Source organism: Sitodiplosis mosellana, unplaced genomic scaffold (assembly GCF_009176505.1).
Source record: "Sitodiplosis mosellana isolate CC-2019 unplaced genomic scaffold, AAFC_SMos_1.0 Smas_scaffold_1, whole genome shotgun sequence".
NCBI lineage: Eukaryota > Metazoa > Arthropoda > Insecta > Diptera > Cecidomyiidae > Sitodiplosis > Sitodiplosis mosellana.
The window spans coordinates 8580927-8608516 of NW_022595244.1; the positions used below are offsets into that span (position 1 = coordinate 8580927).

Below are 27590 nucleotides of genomic sequence, written 5' to 3' on the forward strand. Positions count from 1 at the left end.
AAATTCTCAACCGAAAAATTACGAGCGCAAACCAAAATCAAAATGGAGGCCGCTCAGACTATCTAACGTCGATACAAACGAAAAAATGATCATTTTCTATCATATTTTTTTGGTAATTTGGACGCATCGACTGGATACGTCTTGATGATCAAACAGAAAAAGGCATTTTGATAAATGGATATTTGAAAGAGAGGGAGAGGGAGAAAAAAAGAACGAAATACCAGTTTTTTTTTATACCTAATGATCTATCGGAACGAAGGATACAATTTCAAAGATAACAGAACACAAAGAATATCTGGGGATTGTTAGGCACGACGAGCATTCTGAATAATGAACGAACCAAGTGGATAAAATTTGAAGTGATCACACAATTTCCAAGAAGGGATTCGGTTTCCCTTCGTCGACTCTTTTTCTTATCGACGAAGTTTTGGTTTTCATCAAACAGTATGTTTGTTTGATTAAAATAACTCACCAGAAGAACAATCATGAGAAAATGTATTTTTGTTGTTGGTTTCTCTCGTCTAGCTTCTTGACGCAACTATGCGGAATTTAGGGTTTTTGAATGTAATGAGTTTTCAATCGGTTCGGTTTTGCTCGATGCGGATAAATATGCATGCAATAGCATAGTAGGCTTATGCAAAGACAATAGACTTTGAAGTTCATTACACTCAAGCCGATAAACAAAGTTTATTTTTCTCCCTTGTGTCCGTTTCGGGTTCTATGACCTCACAGACAGCGTCACAATGCAAATAATAGAAATTCGCCGAAAACTTGTGTGTGAACAAATGACCAAACACTCACATTTTCGTTTCACGTTCTTGTGTTTACCAAGTCGGGCGGGCTTCCTTTGCAGCAATTAAAATAGAGAGCTAATTACACGTGCACAAGGAGCGCGCGAGGTGATTGACTTAACATTTATTTTAATTTTATTTATCACATGTAAACTTGTTGGCGTCGCGCTGTTGACTTTGTTGTGTTTAGTTTAGGAAACAAACAATAATTAATCAGGTCAAATTCACAGTTTAATTTAAATAAAAAAAATGCATAGTCAAAAAACAAAGTGTTTGTGTCACAAAATCTCGGCAACGGTTTGTGTGATTCCAACGAAAGTGATGTTTGAGGCGACACAATATGCACAGCGCTGAACGGGCATTGTTTTCGTATTTGAAACTGTGCACGAAGCGAACGACATTCGAAATGATATCGCATTTGCGTGGCGAGGAAACGAGAAGAAGCGCAACGCACCGATCAGACATTTATCGAACATTGCACATTCACACAAATTTACATCGCGTCGCAAAGTAACCGGCTCCAAAGTATATATACATTTCCTTTTATTATCTTCTTTGAAATGAGAGTATTCCAAAACTACCACACAACTACAAAAATCAGAATGCTTTCGCACACACTCACTCAACAAAATATATCCGCTGCTATTACTGACCCACGAACGCAGGAGTTTAAATTTATCATGATGTGTGTATGGTTGGTTTTTTTTCATTCTTTCTTTCTTTCGGTGGTGGGCACGGCATAAAACGTACGAAATTCACTTTATTCAGGTCTGTTACAACGCGATTTCTTGGCTTCGATCGGTGGTTATTCGGACGGTCCGCGTTCGCATTTTTCTTTCAAACACACAAAACAACTAGCGATAGGCTTCGTCAAAAGACAACACAATAAAAATGAACAGAGTAAGAAGAAAAACAACGAACAAAAAAAAAACTAACAACAACTAACACCAGACCAGAAGAGCCAAATGAAGAAGAAGAAAAAACTTCAGCAAACGGGAAGAAATTTTGAACGTGTTGATGCGACGGTTAATGTTCGTTTTCGTTTGTGTTTAAATTCCGTGCCTGGTCGTTGCTTCAGTCTCATTATTAAAAAGATCATAAACGCTTTGGAACGTCACAATAGCGATTTTTCTGTATCGTATTTCACACGGTGCTGCTGTCCTTCTTTTTTTTACATATTTATGACAAAACGCGCACACACTTTTGTTTTCGTCTTATTTTGATGATGATAAAAGTACAGGATTTTTATCAGGACACGCACTCACGCCATTTCGAATATTAAATTTGATATGATTGGACGATATAAGTCACCGACACAAACGGAGGCAAAGCAAAAAAAAACAATATAAAAATCTCAAAATATTGCCGTTTTAGAAACAAATGACATAAAAAAGTGTGTTAAAAGAAAACTTTTTTTTTGTTCGGTATTGGTTGAGTGTAAATGATTTGCGAGCGAAAAATAAGAAATGAACCGCACTCGTTGTACCGCAGCTCTCGTATACACCAAAATAGTAGTCACAATTTTGGAAGCAACATCATGCGAAGCAATGAATTCACACACTGTCACTCATACAACAAACAGCAGCACATGCATGCACATCAGGCATAAACACAGACATAGACAAACGCACAGCACACCACACATACGCGCAGTCACACGAACAAAACGAACGGGCGATATAATCGCTTAAGCGATGTGTGCGTTCATGAATTTTGTATTTGAATGGTTGAACACAGACATTCTATGATGCGCTTGTTAGAATGTGCAATGCCTTTTACTCTCTCTCTCTCTCTCTCGCTCTCTCTCTCTCTCTCTCTATCTCTTTCTCCTTCACTCTCTTCGGACGAGCTGCGGATAATAATAATGAGACTCGTTTTAATTTTTCGGTGTGTCTTGAAAATGGTTTTTCGCCCATAATCAACGCCGAAATTCTAGATATCATACATGCATCACCTCTAGACTTTCCCTTTTTTGATGAGAGATTTACGTAAAGCATCGACTTTCGGTCCCTCACCATCATCACTATTTCTCTCTTTTCTCTCGTTTTGTTCGTCAATTATTCAGTTTATCCTAATGAATTTTCGGCGTTAATGTGTGCAAATGTTCTTCTAGCCCAAATCACGATACCAACATTCGATTCAAGCAGCAGCAGCAGCAGCAGCCAACGTCAATTTCTGGCATTCTTTCGAGCGTTGTAATATTCATGGATTGTGTGGAAAATCATCAATTTTTCGAGGAATTTTTAATTAGATGCCAAGTGTTTTTTGGCAGCGTTTAAATAAGTGATCACATATGATGAGCAATCTCTGATGTGGTCGCATCTCTTGCTCAAACCGATTTCCATACACAAGAATGTGTCGTTCTGATCCCAAGAGACAAGAGCAAAAAAGTGAATGACGACAATATTTCTCAAACACTTGGAAACAACGTTCAGGCGAATAAGATTGAAGGATACATTGCCTAAAAAAAATGACTATTACGAATCATTTGCAGCGAAATGAGAACGCAAATGTGCAAAGAAGAGTCGAAGTATTTTTCCTACTCAGTTTTTTTTCTTTGCTTTTCGGTTTTTGTTTTTGGGAAATGCTGAAAAAGCAGCATTTTTTTTCGTCTCTATTGCTTTCGTCAAATAATTCTCGCTTGAATTAGCCGAACAAGAAATATGTGTTGCATTTTATTTGTACGCATGTAACACTCATACATGGGCGCATTGCCGAAGAATTGAGTCGAGTTGTCGCATATATAAATTTCGATATTCTTTTGCGTAGCACACAAGTTTCCATTGGTTTATGTGTTTATTGCTCGGACTCATTGGGTTGTGTGCTCATTTGATTTTGTATGTACAAGTACATAGAAAGAATGTGCCGTCGTCAGTTTCTTATAGTGCGAATAGTTGAAAAAGAAAAAAAAACAGTTTTGCTTCTCTCATTCGGTTGCATGCCATCGAATGCGTGTACATATATGAGCGCATCGTATCATCCCAAACGTCGTCGGCTTTCGTCAAAATGCGAATGGTAGAGAAGGGCGAAATGGAAAACGATCTCTTCGTCAAAATAAGAAAGAACGAAACGTAACAACAACATCAACCAACAACAACAAGAGGCTCACACTCGCTCTTACACACACATGCACATTGGAATATGAAACGCGTTGCACTTTCGAGTCATGTATTGCAATCGGAACCATTGAGGAAAAAAAGGAATAAATAAGCCCGAAAACATAACAATACAATCATATCCAACCAGCAAACGCATCGCCTAGCGTGCACGATGTGAAAAACGGCGAGCGTGTGTGTGAGTGAGTGTGTATGATCGTTTCAACAAGAAACAGTCAAAATAACAATAAGAAGGAAAACGGAATCATGTATCGTAAGCAAACAGTCGATTTACGTAGCGCAACAAACGTCCCTTAGACCAAAGGGAATTGCTAATGCAATGGTTTTCGTAGCGACAGAAAGAGAGAGAGAGAGAGAGAGAGAGAGAGAGAGAGAGAGAGAGAGAAAGAGTGTGTAACAACCAACTGAGAGTACACACCGAAAAAGAATGTTGAGAGAGCAATAAAAAAAAGCGACAACTCAAAAAATAACGAGAACAGCAGGAGCAGTAGAAAAAAACCCGGATCCATTCATTCACACTATACTCGATTTGTGTGCATATAAGAGTTTTGTGAGTGTGTTGTTTTTTTTCGCTTCTTACAAGCCGCTATGAAATATTTGTCGTAGCTCAAGTGTTTTCGACTGCACTTTTAACATCCTTTTTTTCTCGGTGCCACTCTTTTGCTCTATCCCCATGCATTTACTATGGAAATTGTTTCGCAGCACTTTTTTTTAGAAGGAAGATTTAAATTTGAATTTATCCGGATTTTTTAAGTTATACGGAGGACAAAAACGGGCCCCATCGAAACTGGTTGGTAATAGAGCGCAAACGATGAATGACAGATACGGCGGAAAAAAAGGAATCAATTTTCTTACGCTTAACCAAAATTTTAGGGATGAAGTAATAATGGCCAAGCGTTTTTCCCATTGTAACCGAATCCATTTGATGAGAAGTTATTGGCGTTGGTAAAATGCAACGCAGCATTTTGTGATAACACAAATTTTATTGCGGAACGAACGACCGAATGTCCATACCGATATTTATACACACACGCTCAACGAGGAAAAAACAAAGCAGCCATACTTCAATTCAACAGCATACAAGTCGTTTTTAAAAGGCATCGACAATAAAAGATAATTAAGATAAATACACACGAGTAAATCCGAAACACGGAGGGATATATGAATTGTGTTTGCGAGAGAGCGCTGTGTGTAAATTGGTTTTTAGCTACAACACGGTCTGCTGTCGATTGTCGACGATGGCGATGTTACAGCCATTACTGCTGCTGCTGTTGTCGTTGTCGTCGCTGGGATGAAATTGATTTTTATTTACTCGGAACGACAAACCAACGACGTTGTCAATGTGTTGTAAAACCATATGCGCGCTCACCATGCCCGTGCCTGTGCCGGAGACCGAGAGGCCCGAAAAATGCTCGAGTGAGAGAAAATTATTTTTATAAACGGATATTGGCAATTTTGCTCCAAAGTGATTCAATGCTTGCACAGATTGATCAATACACCAAAGTGTCACATTGAGCGATTGCAAATGCCATTCATATTACATACAAATTTTCACCTCGTGCATCTAGTAGTCAACGATGGAGAGTAGATGGTAGGCAACCGAGAAAAAAATAGAGAAAAGCGGTTGTTGGATGCTAGCCATCTCTCACACAACGAGAAATGATCGAGTTAGGCTGATTACTGACACGAAAAGATGCTGCACAACATTTTCCGCCTTTTTTTCAGCATATTGTGTGTGTGTGTGAGAGAGAGAGAGAGAGAGAGAGAGAGAGAGAGAGAGAGAAAGAGAGAGAGAAAGAGAGAAAATGAGCGAGAGTGAGTGAGAGAGAAAAATGAGTTTAAAAGCATTTAACAAAATTAAAATTCATCTGGCTCTTTTTATTCTTTTATGGTTTTTCTCTCTCTACCTCTATGTGTGTATATGTATTTCTCTCTATCTCTCGGTGCTCGCATCAATATTCATTAAGAAGATGTGAGTATATGCTTGTGTTACTGTTTGGTTGTCTCTTGAAATGAACGAAAACGCCGGCCGGAACTCGTTTATTTCACTACTGCTCAAAGAGCAAAAGTATTTTGTTCATTCGTTGTTCGTTTCTGCTGTGCATTTCTCTCTTTCGGTCGTTTCTATTGGATTCCGACATTTCGTTGAGTCACTTTTATTCTCCAGCGTATTGGCTCAAGTGTTGTGTAAAAATGAGCCGAGCAAAAAACGTAACCAAGCGTCGAAAAGTATGTACATTGTACACGCTGAATGTGACAAACGGTTAGCTGCCGTTTTACAATCGAATTGGAAGCAAAACACACAACTGAAAAAAAGCAACGAACGAAAAAATGCCATTAAATTAGACAACTTAGAAAGTGTCCTGTAGAGGAATGGGGACACAAGAAGCAAACAGAAAAAAATACGTTAAAAAACCGACAGAAATTCCAGTGACGCGGAATAGAATTGTGTGTGTGAGTTTGTGTAATTGAAGTTACAAAGGAGTAGAGAAAAAACAACGCGACTTGCCACACACACACACACACACACACACACACCATTTGGCGGACGTTTGCGTCAGTTGGCTAATGACTGCTGTGTGTTGGCGGTGATAATAGAGGTGCCGAAATGATTGTCAGATATCTCCAAAACGATTGATAGACTAGATTAATGACATTTTAATCAAGTTACAGTTGGAAAAAACCATAAATCTATGTGTCCAACACACGACAAACTGGGCTCTAGCTCAAGAGACGGCAATAAAACAGCGAAATTCGTTACAAAAATTATGGAATGAGTGAGTGAGACCAATTTCAAAGTAGAGCATGTTCGAGGTTGGATCGTGCGGGAATCGTTATGTGAATTTAGGGTTGAAACGAAGAAAATACAGAGGGCTGTTACTATTTGTGGAACAGAGCGCACATTTCATTACACATACACACGCTAGAAAATGTGTATCCGTTAAGGTGAAAAATGCGTACCTTTCAAACGTGAACATGATATTTACCCGGAGCATATGCACAAGCAAACACCGAGCTCGTTTCATGTTCAATTTTACTTTAAATAATTGCTCATGTTGTCATATAAAATGCTTATTTATGTTTTGTACTCTTACTAAAATATGTTCCTTCTCTCTCTCGATTGCTTTCTTCTGGAGCGCCGCTTGCAAATACACATGCTTAGTACACAATTCATGCATGGAATTATTTATTCATTGCGCTTTATTGTCGCTCTCAGTTTAACGTCGTTGTCGTTGTTGTTGTTGTTGTCATCGTCGTCGTCGTCACCACGACACGGCTTGTTTGCATTTCATTTCAAACATAAAGTCGATTGTTTTATCCCTTCAAACCGAAAAAGAAAACCACTTCGACTTACTCCGGGTTAGTTTATTTTAGAGTTACAGACTAGATAAATAAGATGGAACTAATTGGTGAATTAGTAGCGAGCATGATCAGTGATCATTAGATGGTTTATGAAATGAGATCGCCTATTAAATGGATTTTATGGTTGCTATGTGGGCACGAAACCGCATACAAAGCCCATTTTGAAATGAGAACGCTCTCTCGATGTGTCTGAAAATGAAAACAAAACACATAACTCACAGCCAACTATCAAAAAACTATTGCAACAAAGTGCTAAAATAATTCGTGAAAAATGCACACGTCCAGTTGGTAAACAAACGAATTGGGTTTTGAACTCATGGTGCGAGTGAAACCTTTTTACATTGCATTCCGTCCATAATCCAATGGTTTGGAACAAGAGAGAGAGAGAGATAGGGACTGTCGAATCAAGTTGGCAAACAAATGCAAAGAGAAATTACAGCTTTTATTTATCTAAAAATTTCGCATATGCATTCCAATTATTCGCGATATTTCAAGAGTCATGTACACGGTTCGAAAGCCAACCATAAAAATCGGCTGCATTTTTCGACCCTTTTCACACACACACACAAACTAACAAACCATATATGCTCAACGGTGAATGCGACGAAAATCTATTGTGAGCATGCAGAGAATGTTACGAACGACACAGAGAGAAAAACAAGCGATATAGTGGCTGAACAATGCGATACATTGCGATATCTCGCAAAAATCAGAACAATACCGGCTGAAAACGCAGCAACAAGACTGTATGGAAAAAATTGTTTGTATGCGCCCATTGCAATTACTGCTCTGCGTAAACCATTGCACACGTTGATTTTTTAAATTTTGATTTTTTTTTCGCTCTCGTCGACGAGATTTCTATATGAATGAGATGCACATTCAAAAGGCTTTTTTTTCTAGATTTAGGCTTAACAGTCAATATATATAAACAGAGATGAATATTTTTCACACATACATACATATATGGATATGATTGGAAAGAGAGAACGAGAGTACATTATCAGTCAAACACACCGATGACACAATGCAGACAAAACCAAACCATAGAATAGAATGGGCTGTGTAGAGAACCGAACAAGAAGTGGCTGTTGCACAACACGAAAAACGTAGACTGCATTAAATCTGCAGACAACGACGTGTGCATACATTGGCCGCATGTGTGTGTGTGTGTATGTGTGTGTATGCACATGCAAAAGTCGAGAAATAAAAGAGGGAGAGAGAGAGAGAGAGAGAAAGAGAGAGAGATAGACCAACATCGATAACAGAGAAATGCCTAGTAATTCACACATCGTGTTTGTTTATAAATGTATTTTTTCGGCTCTTTATACCTTTACACACGGGAATGTGGATGTGTTTTCATATTGCATGCACGTCGGTGTCGTCGACGTCGCATACTCACACATACACACATACGACGTATCCACATATGCATGTGAAATGGAAAGAAAAAAAAACGTAAGAAAAATCAAAGTGACGACAACATATAAGCCGCACCATTACACAATCCTGCCGGCGAAATCCATTCAGTAATTGTGGATGTGAATGCCTCCTTCCACCGTTCTTCTTTCATTTCTTCGTCGTTTTACTTTATTAAAATCGCTTCATTGTTGTTTTTTCTTCCTTTCTTCCATCATCGGGATCCTCTCAACTCGTCGCTTCGGTTTTGGTTCGAGCGATGCTATCAATTTCGGTGTTTATATCTACGTGTGTTTGTGTGTGCAATGAATATATGTATTCTCTTAAAACAAAAGTTTGTACCAAAGAATTCGTGTTTTTAAGTGGTCCTTTTTGTGCGCTTTTTCTCATCAAAAAAGATATTTTCGTACTTGTTCCGACGAAAACTCGAGCACAAAACTTGATAGTAACTTGTACTTGGTAAACGATTATCTATTACTGTCGACAAAACAGTAAAACCGAACGGGCGGAATAAAAAAAAACGAACACACCAGAAACGAATGCATGCAAATCACGACACAATTTAAAATGCAATCATCATTACGTGCACTGCGTAAATTCGTGACTTTTCGCTAATGACTTTACTCGATTTGGAAGTTGCATTTTTCACTCAAAAATTGTACGGCATTCTTTTTTTTCGGTCTTTGTTCAAATGAACAGAAAAAGAAATTTCGTTGCCTTTGCGAGAGCAACGCGAATCAATTTGAAAACATTTGAGTAGTTGGTTCCGGAGAATGTCAACACTTTGGAAAACTATTTTTGTCGTTTTGGAATGACAAAGTTATATCATTGCAGATGCACCGGGGCTCGTCGATATCAGTGGTGGAATGTATGTGCGCGCGTCTGCCATTGTCTCTCATTTTCATTCGAAATGAATGTTGTCGGTGTTCGCATGTGACTCTATAAATACATTTTAATCACTTGGGTTTTCTATTACTTTTTTTCTCTCTCTCTCTCTTCTTTTTCTGGTTTATTGTTGCACCTGTGCACCACCGTCATCACCACCATCACCATTACATTGTGCATTAGACATCTTCGCGTTGCATATGCGTAATGAGGGTCGATAAATTAACGGAACACAAGGAAATTCATATTAGTAGCTGTGGTGTAAATCAAATTCAATACATTTGCTCATAGATGAAAATATGTGGTGATGATAGGCCGAGCATGCATATCCACTTCTCTGATATACCGTGTGCCAGAATGGAGTCAATACAGAGAGTCAAAAGCATTTAAAATGCAAGAAGAATAGCTCGAGCTTATCGATATAGTCACCGAGGAAAATAATAAATTAGTTGACCACATGCTCATTGAAAATGATATCATCTGCCTTTGTTGTGTCCATGAACGCTCGATTTTACTATATAAATTGCTACGACGATGTGAAAATCGTACGTTTTGTTCAATTACATCGACATTTATCTGTAATTATACTGTATCGAACCGCATATGAATCCAAAGTCATTGCCTTATCGTCCATATCTTAAACTCAAATCACATGAAATTATTTTAGATGTTTTTAGTCATTGGCAACGAAAATGACGATAATTCTCACTGTAAAATTTAATTTTGAACATGTAGAAATTAATTCTGCTCAAAAGATATCCATCGTTTTTGTGTCCAAATTTACACACAATGACCGATTATCGATTTTGTTCATGGTGTGGCTTTGCTTTGCTGCTTTGGAGTGGTTTCAAATTATGCCTTATAGCGTGTCACACCACAGCAGGCAAGGGCAAACCGGAAAACCGTTTCATTTGCATAGATATTTTAATTAGGAGCGTTATTTGATAAAAATGCTACACAAGAATTAGTTCTTTATAGTATTTTGTGTGTATGTGTGTGTTCCATTGCATTGAGGCGTCGCTTTGCATCATTGTTGTTCAATGTATGAACTTGTTTGCCAGATCAAAGGAGCCTTGCTTGCCTGCTTTTATAGACTTGCTTTTAAAACTTCACTTTGATGTTAAAGGATAATTAAAAATACTGTGCAACTTTCATTCTGTGTGTTTTTTTCTTTCCTCGCCTTTACATTTTCGACAGCAAAAATTGAACGTGGAGGAAGCGCAGTTTGGTTGCACGGAGGGGCAGAAAAAGAAGACTCGATGAAAGAAGGAATAACAATAAAAGTGCAGCGCATACACAGAGGATCAAAACCAGTTGGCCAATACCAACAACAACGACGCCGAATGATGCGATTGCATGAAAAATATGTTTGATGAAGAGCTTCCAACAATCGACTAAATGTTTTCAATCAAAATATTTTCAATAAGAAGAAGTAAGATGATTTTATGTGCTCATCGCTTCTTTTTTTTCGCTCGTTCGTCATTTGGGTACAATGTTTGTGTGAACAAATAGTATATTCATCAAACGCACTGAAGAGCACAAGGAAACATGTAGATGATTGGCTTTTTTTCGAGATGGACACACAGGGGAAAAAATGATTACATAACAGAGAGAAAAAAAAGCTGGTCGAGTGTGTGTATGTATTTCGTTTTGAGTGGAATGTGAAGAGTCTTTGTATGTTCGATCCATCTCACATGACATGATTTTTTTTTCATCTTGCTTTAGGGCTCGTCGTGTGCACATCCCAAAATATAGCCATGATTGCTATACCTGCGAAATTATTTAATAAAAGATGAGACCTTTGATCGGGCCATCGCAACGGCGTTGCTGTAAACAAGTTTATCAATTTACGTGTTTTTTTTTCATCTTTTTTTTCCAAAAACTTCGGTTCATATGTGCTGTGAAGCCAAATTTCAATAATTTAAGCATCGAATACACGGAAACAATATTCGCAAATTCTCAAAATACAGAATTTATTTGTGATTTGTTTTTTCTTCCTCAGCCCGCTCTTCCTCTTTCTTTAATTGACTCTGCCAACGGAATCTCCATGCTGGCGAATAGAAAACTTCTGACAAACATATTGAAAAGTGAAATGGACTCTTATGACATGACTTATGTCATTCTTGTTCAGAACATATAAACCTTTCACATCATTTGATTTCAATGCATATATGCGAATGTGTATAGTACCCAAACCCAATGTGCAGCATTCATAATTCAGGCGTGCAATTTCTTTCTTTCTTTCGCTCGCAGTTTTTTCTCTCGTCGTTGCTGTTGTTGTGTGTGTTCCATTCTTTTTATTCAGTCGGCGAGACAAATGCTGTCGCATCATAAATAATGACAAACTACGACCATAACGAACGCAAACAAAAAAAAACGACGCTGCAACGCTTTTAATAAGCCCATCGTCCCATGCAATTGTTTTCAATATTTGCATTTCATTTTTGCTGCCTGAGTTTCTGCTCTTTGCTCTCGTTTGTTGTGCCTCTCTGTGTGTGTGTCGCACATGAATTTAATCTGATGAAGAATGCAAACGAAAAAAGATCTCTTTCGCTGTTGAAAGAACAATATCAGCAGTGGCAGCAGCAGCAGCAACGACGAGTGGAAGGAAAGTTCAGCTGGAATGAAGCGAGTGCATGATGAAACGAATCCCGAGATAGAAGTAACAATTTTGGAAAATATTCGGTGTTTTCGTTAAAATCCTGCAGTTTTACACGAGAAATAAAAGGAGCACACATTGTATTTATCATGGTTCGTGTGTGTGTGTGTGTGTGTGTTTGCTTTTCCCCCTTAGTCGAACATTTCATCAAGTTAACGTGTTAGCTGCTGCTGATGCATTGAGACTCCCTTTTGCAGTCACTCTCTCTATATCTCGCTCGTCTGCGTTTTTGTTTGCCAAGAACAAGGAGCGCGCGCGCACACACACGCGGACACACAGCATGTTCTAAGCCCGAAACTGTGAAAAGTGTCAAAAAAATTGTTTTTTGCATTGTAGAAATGCAATCATTTTTAATTGATGCCATTGTTTCGAGTGCATATTAGCAGCAGAATGCGAATGTGAAAGAGCCTAATGTAGATAGAGGTGAAACGAAATGCTTGAGACACATTTGAGCGTTTGCATATCTCGTTGTTTGAAGTTATTGTTGTTGATGTTGGTGGTGTTTTTTTTCTCTTTTCAGTCGTATATTGTAAGTTTGATTCCATAGAAATGTTACGTGTCTGTCGATGGGTTTTCAGTGCATTGGCAGTGAAAAACGTTTATAAGTGCTGAACTCCATGCACTTGCATGTATTTACTTGTAATGAGATGGCATCGTGCGTGCCTCGTTGGTTTGAGTGGAAGGCCGACCAAGCAAAATAGCGTATATTTTATACTGCGGGTACTCTCGCTCGCTCGCTCGCTCGCTCGTTCACTACTTTATTTCTTCGTTGCTTATCTGACAAGACAAAAGACTTGAGAATTGCAAAAATGCATAACAATTTGTGTTCTTTTGTTTCACCGTTTTTGAATGGTACTTGTCGCCATGGCTGATGGAGTCATTGAAAAATGCGAACAAGTCCTTACACAATGTATATACCGAAATAAAATAAAAACTTCACTACTCCTTCTTCTTGTAGCGCAAAAACAAAAACTCTCGTCTGCTTGTAATTTAATACCTCGATGAAGCTTGAGAAAAAACCATGCAAAACAAAACGGGATCAGACTTAAAAAACAAATGGAAAAGTAAAAACCACATAATATTACACCTTGAGAATGTTGAAGCCGAAGAAAAACACACATACAATGAGGAGAAAAACAGCAGAACAATGGCTTTAACTTTCTTTTCAGAACACAAATTTTTCTCCGTTGCACACTAATTATTCGGCGGCAAGAGTTTTTTTTTTGGCCATGTCTTGCTTCAGAACTCTCGGTTGCGAATTAATGGAAAAATATATTGCCTGCACGTGTGAGGTATGCTCTCATTTTCATTTTGCGAGACATTCATGCCGCAGCACAAAAGCCAACTTTTTCATCTTTTCACTCAGTTTTTCTCAGTTTTGAAATGTTTTTGATATTTCAATTCAACACACTCTCTTTCTGCGTCTCCTAGCTGTTTTTTGTTGTTGTTGTCAAGATTACGTTTTTTTTTTTATCATGCAGAAAAGACAAAAATGCGGGAGGCTCACTTCTTTTTCATTTCCTTTGTTTTCATATCTTGTCTGGCATTTTATGGAATATATCACTGTGTTGATTCCTCTTTTTTCTCGTGCATAAAAAATCATAAAATATTGCCAGAAGTTTATTTATAAACGAAAAAAAAACGAAAGAGAAAAGTTGGCATTTGCCGTTGTTGTGTGGAAAATGTTTTTTCAATGGCGCGAAAAATGATGTGGCAACCATTTTAAAGGGAAAAATTAAAGTGAATCATAAAAGTAATCAGCAAAAGCCTTTCCATCGAAAATGCCGAGTGGCTCTTTTCCGCTACAACTACGACCATAACAGCTACGAAGAAGGCAGACAGACAGAGAGAGACAGAGAGAGAGAGAGAGAGTGAGAGAGAGAAAAAGTGCTGGCGAAATTGTATGCCCTTGAGTGGAGCATCCAGTCTGGTACTAATGATTATTTCGGATTAACGAAACATAATGAAAGCCGGTTTTCCGCGGAATATTTTCCGCGAGAGACAGAGATGAAATCAAAACAGGCCATGATTCGTAGACGACGCGCTCATTAATCGCATCACTTGTCGCTCAAAAATGAAAACAGCCTTATCACACACAAGCACAGGATGATTTGTACTTGGGAATCATGAAATTCAAGACGGAACCGTACAAACAAATCACACGAGAGCCATGTTTGTTAAGCATCTAATTAAAGAGCGTATACCAATGTGTCTATGCATATTATATAGGTGCGATATTGATTGAAGCTGGCGGAAAATAAACTTGACTTTTTATTGGGTATCACATGCGCAAAGAGTGGTGGAGAGTGAACGAACGAACGAACGAGCGAGTGAATGAGTTTATGAGAGATTCATATCACTTTAATCATTACCAGCGCAGCTCAAGTAGACAATCAACTTAGACATCCCACTTTAATTATGTGCGATTTTTTATTCGTCACCATTTTTATGGTTGCCAATTTATTTTTTATCATGCAGCAATGTGATGCGGCCGTATAATACATGCAGAAGAGCACTGCTTCGTTGAATCAAAACGTGAATGTCGAAAGTCAATGGATACTCCCAAGGGATTATTTATATGATGACTTACAATTCGAATGCTGAATGAAAAACGGAACAGAAACATCAGACAAAACAGGTATATAATAGATGTGATATGTGATGAAAATACCTTTGAAAAAATATGCATTTAATCAAATTACATCCCCCTTGTGCATCGATTGCAAGAAACATCAATGTGCAAAACTTTCATAAAATGATTACGGCCTGTTATTACCGCTGTCTATTTATTTAGAACGTGTTTATTTCAACCAGTTTTCTCTTTCGTTTCCACACCAAGTCACCGGGCATGCATTGAATTATGGTTAAAAGATGCAGAAAATCATTACATTCGATAAGAAGATTTGCATGTCGTTTGCAAACGACTCCTATGATGGTGAAAAAAAAGAAAAATTATTAAAATTTCCACTGATTGAACTGGTGAAGGTCAATTGAACGTGTAACCACTGGAAATCTATCGCATTGATTCGCATCATTTCAAATCAAATTTCGGTTTCTTTTCTTCCCATTTTTCTCATTCTGTTTGCAAGTAAATTAAGTTCACAACGATCGAAATCGTCTAACGAAGTAGAAGCGGAAAAAAATCGAAGGGGGCATAGCAACAGCAGCAGCAGCAAGAAATTGAATTAAAGTGAATCAGACGAATTTAAGGTTGAATAGTCTTAAAGAGAAAAAAGAAAGAAAAAATTGTGGGAACCAATTATTTTTCACATAGAAATTTACGTTTAATTCTTGTGAAACGGTTGGAAAATACGTCGGCAAATCTATTCACTCATTGCGATTTACTTTGAATAAGAAGAAATCAAAAGAGGAACACGTCCTTTCGGTCAATCGTTCTCTGCTCGCTTTGAAATTCGAGGATTAGCCAGTGAGAGAGTATAAATAACGATGCAGAACGGAACAATGAGATGGGAAAGACGACATAGATAAATATCTCTACGGAAACAAAAACATTTCACTGATTGAACAACGCAAAGAAGCTGATTCAATTTCATCAACGTCATCAAAAAGCCGGCCATCAACAGCATCCGATATTTTCTTTACGGTTATTTATAGCGTCGCATTTGATTTCCTGTGTGTGTGATTCAATTACATATCTACCGAGATATGCCATAAAGTGCAATAACGGAGGATTTATCGCTTTTAATCTGAGCCCGATATTTAATGAATGGACCGATACGGTATTTACATCGCCTTCTGATGACCTTTTTCAACTTGCAATCCGATTTGATTCTCTTGTAGTTTTTTGGCTCAAATATCTTTATATCTTTACTACGGTAAATTTCAACCCGATATATATTAAAAGCATCCCTAGCCAATTTGAAAGAATTTATACCTAGACTCTCTCTCATATATAGATCATTTATGCGCAGAGTTTTGTATATATTTTGATATGAAAAATGTGGAAGAAAAACAACAGTTATGCGATATCCATATCCTTTTTCCCTAGGAACGGAATAATGTAAAGAGCTGAAAAAATGCTGACAGCAACAAGAATGGGATGGGATGGGATGTGAGGCGAAAGTAACAATGCAGATGAATATACAATGCATCAATTTTTTTGTTGTTGTTGTTGTTTGTTAAATGTTTCATCTTCATCTTTTTCTTTTGCCATTTCCTTCATATTTATAAATATTTTCTCGGTTAGTATGCCTTTCACATTTTCCCAAGCTAAGGCATTCGTGCACGAAATACAAAAAAATGCATTGAATATTGATCGACAGCCTCTGGTGTGTGTGCGCTGTGATTTCGTGTTGAACGAAAGTACTTGTATGGTAATAAAATATATGTTGACGAGACTTAGTGTCGGGGATGCAACGAAACTGGGAGAAAAGTTATTCGAAATGAGCACATTTAATGAAAGAATTTTGCGTTTGTACATCAAACAGAAAAAAAACAAGGAAGAAGAAAAAGATAAACCGTCGTGTTTGTAGCCTTTTGTGCATTTGGGTCGTCTCCCTTTCTGCTACTGCTGCTCGCATACTTTACAAAACTTGAAATTCAATTGAATATTGGAAATTGCTATTCAAATGTAAAGAAAACTTCAATAAATACATGAAATTACTTTTTCCCGTCATAAATTTGCTTCTGTCTACTTGAGAGTAAGAGAGAGAGAGAGAGAGAGAGAGAGAGAGAGAGAGTTTCATACGTATGAATAGGGATAATGGTTGCAAAAGCGAATCATGTCAACTTAAAGCAGAAAATAAAATGAAGAAAAGAAGAAAAGTAGTAGCAGGAAAATGTGCATTGAAAGTGCTTCGTAGGGTTGTCGTAGTGTCCTCTAATGACTCCTACTGGAAATGTGTGCGTATAGTTGCATGTCGTGGAATGAGAGCGAACAAGCCAAAGAAGATTGTCTTCTTTAAGTATTGGTCATTGGTTCGAGGTGCGGGTTGCAATGGTTTTATCATTCATGTTCCGAATGAAGTGGTGATTATCCTCATTTGTTTCGTTTCGCAAAGCTCTCATTCATTGAAGTGCTTGCATCTGGATAGAGGTGAATGCACGACGTCTACATTCATATTTAGTCTCAACATTGCTGCAAATTGCAAGAAGAACATTAAAATTGTACATATATCTTTGCAATTGAAGTCATTTCGAGAAAAAGAAAACAATTCGGCTTGTGCTGTGTCTACGCGGTAATCCGATTACAAAAGCATCTTCGGGTAAACATGGCAAAATTATATACACACATAGGTGTTGATTGGCCAGAATGATTGGAAAAGATTCTGTCTCTCTGGCAAAAAAATTGAACAAAAAAAGACCATTCTGACTTCATGCCCGAAATCATTTGGCTTCAGCTTAAAATCGGCCACATATAATGCCTTTGTTTATTTTATGCGAAAGTTTTTTGTACGGCTTCGCACTGTCGCTCTCGCATAATTTTATGCGGCCAAAGTGTGAAGGAAAAACCAACAGGACAAATGAAAATACAAACAATGCTCCAGTTGAAATTAATCCAATCAACATATTTTATCACTTGAACGTTGATGAAATATTTGCCTCTTGCCCGCCACCACCACTACACGTCAATATATATTATTTGATACTCGACAGAGTTATGGGTTTTTTTTTCACTTCTGTTTTGGGTTGAGTTAATTTGGTTTTTGTGTTGACGCAAACAGTTTTTTGTTGTATGTTGTGTTTTTTTTTGTATTCCGCCTGGATAAGGTTGAGTCAACAGAAATTTGTGTTGTGAATTTTATATTTATTATTCATCTCGGGCGGTGGTTTTAATTGAAGACTTTTTAACGCGATGAAAAATATGAACTGTGATGAAATGATTATGGCAAAGTAACGTTGATGGACTAGCATCCTATTTGGTCTTGAAACCAAACCGAGCAAGTCACATTCTTCCCAGGCGCACACATACACACAACATTCCATGTGCAATGTGTACGCATTGCAAACACATTTTCAATATGTTTCGCTCTCCTTAAGGTCTTGTTGTTGACGCTAGCACAGTTAAAATACGCTCCTTGTACGCCAATAAAGTGACCGTGACAAAATTAAACCTTATTTCTTCTTGGGCTGGATGTGCGTGTGTATGTGTTTTTTTGTCTCTATGGTTCTTGTGCATTGCAATGCGCTTTGCCATTATTTCATGTTTTTTTTGCCTGCCTTCAGGCCAGACCAAACCAAAAATCACCATGTGTGTCGTTTACATGTGAAAGATTTTTTTTTTCATTTTCTGTGTAGCTAAAACCGTGATGCACATTGAAAGTGAATGTTCTCCGTATGCATTTTAAAAGAATACAATGTATGACTGTGGCATAGTTGAAAGAATGAAACCCAACTCGACTGCCTCGTTATAGGAAACTAATGTAATTATGCTCGCCAGAAAACAAATCATGTAAATTATTATGGATGTCATGCAAATGAGAGAACAAGATTTTCAGAACACTCTCACTCTTTCTCTGAATCGACACTTCGTGTCTCTCTCTCTCTGCATTTGGAATTCATGCGTGCACGACCACAGACTGCATCGAATCAGTAATGAAGCCTATTCATTTAAAATGTCGTTTTGAATAAATGCATTCGACCCTTTAATAAGCCCGTCATTTCATGGATTCGGATAATGAATGCCATTTCTCTCGACAAAGTGAAACCTTCTAATCACGCCGAAAATCAATTGGTAACCTTCTGCCGGAAAAAAAGACGATCCAAAAGGGTTCACGACTAGGAAATATTTTCACAAAAAAAGGGTGTCTTGAAAGAAAAAAGAACTAGATCTGAATTTTTTCTAATGTTCAAATTGCCTAGAGGCGATGCAAGTAATATATGGATTAAAAATTCGCTTGCAACTACGAAAACAACATGACCCAAAAAAAAGAAATCGCCCGGCATGTTTATCGTTCGATTCGCTTTCATTGTCATGTCTATACAGGATGCACAAGCCGAGCTGTTCATTGGAATTCGATTTCTCGGAATTGAGTGTGCATGTAGTGTGTGAGTACTGTGTGTGCCTGCCTCGGTTCAACAAAACAATAAAGATACAGAGCAACATCATCAAAAAATCGCAATCGCTCGATTATATTGTTGCGAATAAATTATATTTGGTGCACACACAAACGTTTCGATCGAGTATTACCGAGGTCTTAAGACGAGATGTAATGCCAACGAAAACAAAAGAAGAAAAATAAAACGAAGCCGTACATGCATTTTGCCAAAGATGTTGCGAATAAAGGCGGCAGCCGCAGAAAATGATGGAATGGGATAAAACTTGCATCTTTTAGGATTTTTCGATTTCGTATGTACGAAATGGGAAACACACACACACACACACAATAATTTACAACATGAAAAAAGGGAAAACAATAACAAAGGCGCATGAAAGAAGAAAAAAAGCAATATTGCATCAGTTCTCCATCATTGTTTGCATCGACCCGATGCTCAAGCCATAACAATTGGATGCATATGCACATTGCACAATATGTGTGCTGTTTCGCTCAACGGCTCACTCTCTGTACCCAAGCGATTTCAAAAACCAGCATCTTCGCTTTGGCCAATGAATATTGTTTTGTCATTGATTTTTATGTGTCCCAACTCTGGCTCTAGTTCTGGCTGTTCGGTATCTAGGGTGAAATTAGTTCCGTGCAACGAATTTCGAATGCAAAAATTTTCCGTATCTTGAAAATGAGATATTGACTCAATTGATTTCACGCTAGACTTCATTTCGATACGATCATTTCGGATCGTGTGCGGAAATTTTTTCACTCCTGACAGTTTCTCTCTTCTTCTTCTACGTACTCTCCTTCGTTTTTTTCGGTTGGTCTGATTGCGGATTGAAAAATTGAATTAAACAGCCGCTTGACATGTTCGCTATTAGGTTGGTTCATTAGATGTGATACCACAAAATAGGGAGACTAAACTAGCACATCCCTGTGTTGTCGGCGAAAGAGCGGCAATAAATTGCACCCATGGCATTTTAAGTGCACTCGCGAATCAAAACAACGGCATTACCGCACACACTCACGGACAGAAAAAAAAAGAATAATATTTCGATTGCAATATCATTGGGGAAACAAAAGTGGCGCAAATCATGCTGTCTCTGTCTTTTACTCGAATTCCGTTTTCGTGTTTATTTCTGGTCTATGTGCTGAGACGCACTAAAGACGCAACACAATTATAAACGTTTTGTCTGTGCAAACCCAAGGAACGAATCCAGAAGGAAGAGAGAGAGAGAGAGAGAGAGAGAGAGAGAGAGAGAGAGGGCATACACACAAGCAGCTAAGAAAGGAGCAAATGTAAGAACGTGCACAGAGCGTAAAAGCAACAACCGAACAACGAACGGCCGGAGTAGCAACAATAATAATAATAGCAATATCAAAATAGGTGGAAAGGTGTGCAGCGTTGATTAAAAAAAAAAGAAGACATACGGTAAGAAATTATTTATTACGGAGCTATTGGTGTGTGCAGAGACTGAGAGATGCAATGAAACAGAGTAAGAAAGCGAAACAAGGAGAGGAAGAGAGTCGATGTTGTTGTTGGTGTTTTTTTCTCTTCTTTTCTTTTTAAATGACGGCTGTGCAAATGCGCTCATATATTAATAGTAGTTCTTAGTGTGTACGACGTTTACGGAAAAACACGTTTATGAAATTGTGGAATAATACAACAAAAGTAACAGCAGCAGCTCGGACGAACCGTGAACGCCAGCGAGTTTCAATGCACACACAACGACGAACCGAGTCAACGAGCACACAAATGAAATGAAAAGCAAATAAAAAAATATGATTAAATATTGTTTTTATTTGTTGATGAAGAGAGCGAGCACGAGAGAGAGAATAAGAGCATGACAACGATTCATTTGCAACATACATTGTGTCTGGAGCGACGTGGTTCATGCCATTGTTCAAGAAAATGGCCAATGAGCCCGAGAAAGAGAGCAAACGGTGTGAGTAAGTGAGTGAGAGGAAGAGCTAAACGAGTGCGACAGGCAAATCTAGAAAACGTAAAACGGCCTCGTACTGAATGAAATGCGACTAAGAGCTGCGAACTCGATTGCAAGCCTGGACGAATTGCATCGACGAGGCAGGGAGACAGAGAGCGAGTGATACAAGGGGCGAATGCTTAAGCGCATTTACTACAAAGTTGTAGAAATAATCATAGTCGCTGGACGCTAAGTCAAACTTAGCGCCGTCTCACTCACGAATTAATATGATGTGAATATTCGTCGCTGCTGCTACTGCCGCCACCACCGCTGTTGTCTGTTTTCGTCAAAGAAAATGCTGAACGACTTTTCCGTGTGGCACAGAAAACCGAACGAATGAAGTGATGATAAAAAAAAGCCAAACAACAGTACAACCGTTGGATATGTTCAAAAGAGCATTTTGTGAGTGTATGCGCTCGAAGCTGCTCGAAAGAAGAAAAAATGTGAGTGCAGTTAAGCTAAACATGCACACAATACCAATGCATGACTGTTTCTCGCCTATTCTAGGTAGATTCACGTCGATTGTAGACCAACAACAACTAGTTGCAGCTGTGCAATAATCATAATAAATGTAACAAAGCGCATTTTCAATTTTATTTATTCACAATTTTAATTTTGGGGAGAGAGAGAACAACGACAACAGCAACAGCGGCAGCAGCAGCAGCAGCATCAACACACTCGCCATTTGACATAAACGCACGGACGAAAAGTGAAGGAAAAACGATGAAAGAAAGAAAGAAAGAAATAAAAAAACACACAGACACACAACAATTGAAACAAGCGGCTGCAAGCCAATGCCGATTACATGCCAGAGCGACTATTATTTCAGTGCAATGGCATTTTTGTGTGATTCATACGACGTTGTGCGCGCGAGAGAGAGCGAGAGCGTGTGTTTGGGGGAATTTCAATGCTCACCATGCCACTCCGTTGTTGTTGCTGCTGTTTATTTCGTACGTATCAACGTTACTCAGTTTCCTTTACAGCATTGTTTTTCTGCTGTAATCGACAATTTCAATAAAAAATTGATACGTACAACTTGCAAGAGCACATTTCATACCAAATTTTTGAGTAGTTTTTTTTTTCTCGTGTCGATTTGGTTTTGGTTCGTGCGTCCAAAAACAATTGTGCTTCTTCTGCTTCTTGATTTGTCAGGGATCTTACCTCCAACTGATGGTACTATTGTTCCCTTTTTTCACAGTTTTTTCTTTCAATTTCTTTTCAACGCGTTTCATAATAAAATTTACTTCAACGCATGTTACCTCAAATTCTATTTTATCTTCAATCAAAAACATATTTCGATTTTAGTCTGCGTGTGTGTTTTTTTGGTTCGTCTTTTCGATTTTATTACGTTTCGAAAATGGATTCAAGTCGAATTTTAATGATCAATCCGCATTAAGAAACAATAGTTGCCACATCATAAACATTAATTCAATTCTAATGGAACTCAATGTGATTAGATGAACGAAAAAAAACACGAAGAAAATATAATCCTTTCCATTTGAAATGAGCATACTTCAATTTTTTATTCTTCTTCTTGTTGTTGTCTTGTTAAATAAAAATGTGAATCAACAGCTGCTTTAAAAAAAACACCGTATACGGAATGCAATTAAATCGATATAAGATATATTGAGCGTTGAAATTCTTATGAAAATGAATGCTCTAAATAATTTTTAGGCGATGATGTGTCTGTGTGTTCAGTGCGATTCCATTTCACGTTATTACGTAATGCGAATGCTTTTCTTAAGTCGTTTTTGATTTGATGGCTTCGTTAATCGGGTGCCAGATAGAGCGCGTGCGAGAGAGAGAGATAGCCAAAACGCAAACACAAATCGAAAATAGATATGAATACTTTAGTCGGCGATCCTATGCATCGTAAGATAAATAAGGCGTTAATGGCGTAGCCAGAAGAGGAATTGATAAAAAAACGAGAGAGAGAGAGAGAGAGAGAGAGAGAGAGAAAAGGAGAAAAATAAATCGAGTGTGTAGTATGAAATGAATAAATAGTGATAAAATGCTAGAAATGCTAGAAGCCATTGTCTGAAAGGGAAACCGGGTAGACATTTCGTAATAGAATATTTCTGCATCGCTTGCAAATAGTTTTGCCAAGACAAACACTCAAACTGTGGCAGATAGCATTGCAATAGTGCGCCGCGTGCGCGATTCGCGCAATAAATTATCATCATCACTGACTGCACACAACACAAAGTCGACGAAGATTATGAAATTGTGTGGTTGCGCGCGATTCTATTCGATGGCGGCGGCGGCGACGGCAGCAGCGGCGAAAAGTGTGAATTGTTTTTTCGCCGTTGGTTCTTTTCTGCTGTGTTAATGATTTAATATATGCACACAAATGAGGCGCAGAGACGGTAAACGGACGTACAGCAATAAAAAAAAGAACATCAACGACAACCCATCCATATACATGCAAAGTCATCGTAGAAGAGGAAAAGAAAAGAAAAAAAATCAACAACCGATTTTTGAAGCGTTTTCTGTGGCGTTTGTATTTCATTCGGGTTCGCTTTGCACAACTATAGAACATCGGCATTGAGTGTTTCGAGTGTTTTGGTGCGGATGCGTGCGCCGAAACGATGGCTCTCGATTTCCGTTCATCTAACGATATTCGTGTTTGCTTTGTTCGACTGGACGGGAATATTTTTCATTTTGAAAATAGTGTGTGTACAACCGGCGCCAGTTCGCATGGACGCATCGAAAATGCTGACACCAATACTCCTCTTCCCCAAATCGGCCGATGTGTGTGTGTGTTCTTTTTCTTGATTTTTCATGCGCAAGTATTCCCAGTTTGTGCCAAACGCCGTTTGCCAAATATCAAATTAAATTAAAAGCTTTGCACAGAGAGCACACACACGCACGTCAAACACATTTCATTTGAGACATGGGTTCACATAGTAAAAATTTTCCATCGCATAAACGATTTCAATTTTTATATACGTCTTACAGCCAAGAAATTGGTTTTTTCTTTCGTCATCTGACTTTTTCTCGTTCATCGCAAAAAAAAACTAGTTGAACTCGATGTGCGTCTTAGCTCATAATAGATGCAATCGTCACAAATAAATCGTCACTAAAACAGTGCAAATGTTAACTGTTCCCACTATCGATTGATGAACAGAGATCAATCAATAAAGCCGATAGCAGTAGCAGCAACGGCAGCGTCAACGAAACACACCGCCCAGTCAACGTGTCATTTGCGTTGAATAAATAAGCACATGAGCTTTCGCGACAGCTACTATTGCCTACATGCTTTCGTGTTCGCACTGCGAGCGGAAAAGCTCATTCGCGTGGCGTTTGCCTGTATATAATATATATGCTGTATTTTTGTGATATGTAATCAGAGCACATTGAAATTTAAAGCAAAAATGCATCGATTCATTCGTTCTTCTGTCGTTGGCGTCGACACTATTTTCTCCCATGTGCAAACACCATCGCAAACAGTATTTTATCATCATCAATCATATTTTTGTAAGAACGATATTTTTTTTGCTGCTCTTAATTTCAATGTATGCAAACGGAACCGCACTGAAATTAAAATGTAACAAGATAAATTTTCATTTGTCATCATGTCACAATACACATTTGGTGTTGTCGCAAACATTCCGAGATTAGTTTACCATTTTTTTTCGTTGTTTCGCAGAGAGTTTCCAGACATTTATTACGGTACGGTATTTTATTTGCAAAGCAATTTCGACGCAATATATTACTGCGCATTACATTGGCAATGGAGTTTTTGTTTGACGGTGGGCCACCTTCCATCCGCAATTTAATGTCACAGTCAACGCAATGAGAAGGAGGAAAAAAGAAAATAATAATAAGAAGAACACGCACCAGCCAAAAATAACAATGATCCAGCCACTGGGATACACTGAGAATGTATGACACACAGACACACACAGTTTGTGTGCGTAACGACAGCGTAAGGTAATTTCTCAACATGAATATTGAAAATAACTGCAGAAAATAGCAGCTCAACATCGGAACAAGAATGAACTTGATGAAACAACATGATCAAAATGTCGGGAGCCAATGCGATTCGATTCTTCTTTTTCCCAGCAACGCTTCCTCATTCCCATTTTTCTCATAACCAAACTAAAAAAGAGGCTCCACGCGCTTCACTTTGTTTCTTTGCTGTCTCTATCTCTCTCTCTTTCTCGTTTGACTCATGCTAACGAAAATGAACAAAATTCGGCGTACGTTCAAATCGCTACACATTAATCGGCTGCGATGGCGGATACCGAACGAAGAGAGAAGAACACATCGATACACACAGCATACGTCGTCGTCATCGCATTCGGGCCTCTTTTAATGACGCGCGCTCTGCACACACAACAAATAAAATATAACAGCCGGAACAACACAATATTCGATAGTGAATATATGCTGGGCTGAGGCATAAACGGTTTCATTGTGGCTCTCGTGTTTCGTATCGAAAAGAGTTTGATATCAACGCAACCGCAACAATAAAAACAACAAAAACACGAAGAATAAAGCCCGATCCATGGGCAACGGCAACTGTGCCATGAAATAAAACCTAAGAATTGATATATTGTGAGCGATGAACGATTCGACAGAACACTCTTTCCAATATATCAAACTCGAAATGCGTCTAGTATTTAAAATTGGGCCAATTATGCTGTGGCCATCATCGTCGTGTTCGGTTGCTGCTGCCATTGATGTGCAAATGCGACGACGCAAACCCATATACATATCCCTCGACAGTATAAGTAACAACTCACTTATTAACTGCCTCAAAATGTGATTGGGGGCTTTAATTCAAGCGTAAAATGTCTTATTGTCAGTTGCTGTTGTTTTCATTGAAAATAATAACAGGCATTTTGGGAGTGAAGATTGAGCAAGAGAGAGAAAAAAAACACACGCGCTTACATTCACATTACTTTGTGTAGATAAAGGTTGAGCATTAATTTGGAGCCGGTGCGCGAGCAACAGTACGAACATTAAAAACCGCTTTTTATCCGTCATATGATCTGGTTTCTGTTTTTAGTTTCCATGTTTTAACCAAAATGATTATGGTTTTTGGCGCGGTCTCACAATGCTACGCGCAACGTGATTGTGTGTGTCTCATGGCTCGACATTATCATTATGCGACACCCGAATGGAGTACAATGTGTTTCTCATGTACTACATTTTTGCAGCCGCCACACAATTTCAGAGTATTCTCAACGGGATTTATCAACAATGGTTGAATGTTGGTTTTTTTTTGTTTTGCTATCGCCCAAAACTTGAATATTAATTGCCAGCGAAGAAAAAATCTTATTTCAATTTCTTGTGGAGAAAGAGAGAGGGAGAGAGAAAAGTAATATGGCTCAAAACACATGTTTAGAATAAATAAATCGCTATGTGTAATGCACAATGGGTGTTGCGCGCGTAAGAGTGTGAGTGAGATAGACCGACTGAACGCGCGCGTATTGAAAATCATGAATGGCGGCATTGCACGGCGAGAACCATTTAAACGCTGCTGTGTGTGATGACGCTACACTCTTGTCAATAAAAATAAAAATAGCGTAGAGAAAGAAACACTCAACATCATCGTGTATAACTATGCTTTTTCTCGCCAAAACCGTCAGTGTATATCCGATACATGCAACGTATACACACACACAACCTGCTTCGATGGCAGCGAAAACGTCAAAAATTTAAAGAGCTCAGGTTCGGCGCGCGGGTATTGTACACTTAAACGAACGAAATCACAACAACGACAATGAACTCTTACCCAACCGAACGGCAATATTTTAAATGGCGATTCTGGATCATTTGGGTTGTCTGTTATTTAATATAGCACATTAACAACACACACACACACACACACCACATGGAAATGGCTTCATTAAAAAGTCGAGAGCGCACTCATTTCGGTTGCATTCAATGTGAACGAATAAGAAATATTTTCTGGCTATCCCAAATAGCAGTAACGCAACAAAAAGAGGAGCAACAATGATTGTGTATTTGCCATACACGACAGTGTGGCATACGGGAAAATATACGGTTTGAAAAATGATAAAGAAGATTAGTTGCGATAATCGGTATAATGTTCACCATTCATTTCGATTGTAAACACACAGACTCTGTTCACTGGGATTTGCAATATCGAATGCTCAACCAAAAATAAATGCTGTAGATAAACGCTAGTAATTTGAACCGCAGTCAAACGACGACGACAACGGCACACAACAACAAAAACCACGCCAACGACAACGTCAACGGGGCAACCTTTGAGCCATTTTGTTTTTGCTCTGTTTGCTCATCTGATTATTATGCCAAGCATTTTCTTGGGCCCGCATCTCACTCACTTACTCTCCCTTTCTCTCTCCCACTCGCTCGGTCGCCCGGGGTCTATCTTC

General features: G+C 38.4%; 1 protein-coding gene across 5 annotated transcripts in view; it reads right to left on the reverse strand.

Annotated features, from left to right (window-relative positions):
- Nucleotides 1–27590, reverse strand: part of LOC129573615 (transcription factor E2f1) — a 38301-nt gene that overhangs the window by 6872 nt on the left and 3839 nt on the right. Inside the window, exons 1-2 of one of the 5 annotated variants that reach the window (XM_055454429.1) lie at nt 1414–7146; nt 802–966 (exon numbers count right to left, since the gene is read on the reverse strand). The exons of 1 other annotated variant lie outside the window; for it this stretch is intronic. The gene's annotated coding sequence lies outside the window, so the exon portion shown is untranslated. Of the gene's footprint in view, nt 1–801; nt 7147–27590 lie in introns of those variants that run through there. 3 more of the 5 variants (XM_055454421.1, XM_055454405.1, XM_055454395.1) reach the window with 3 other exon arrangements.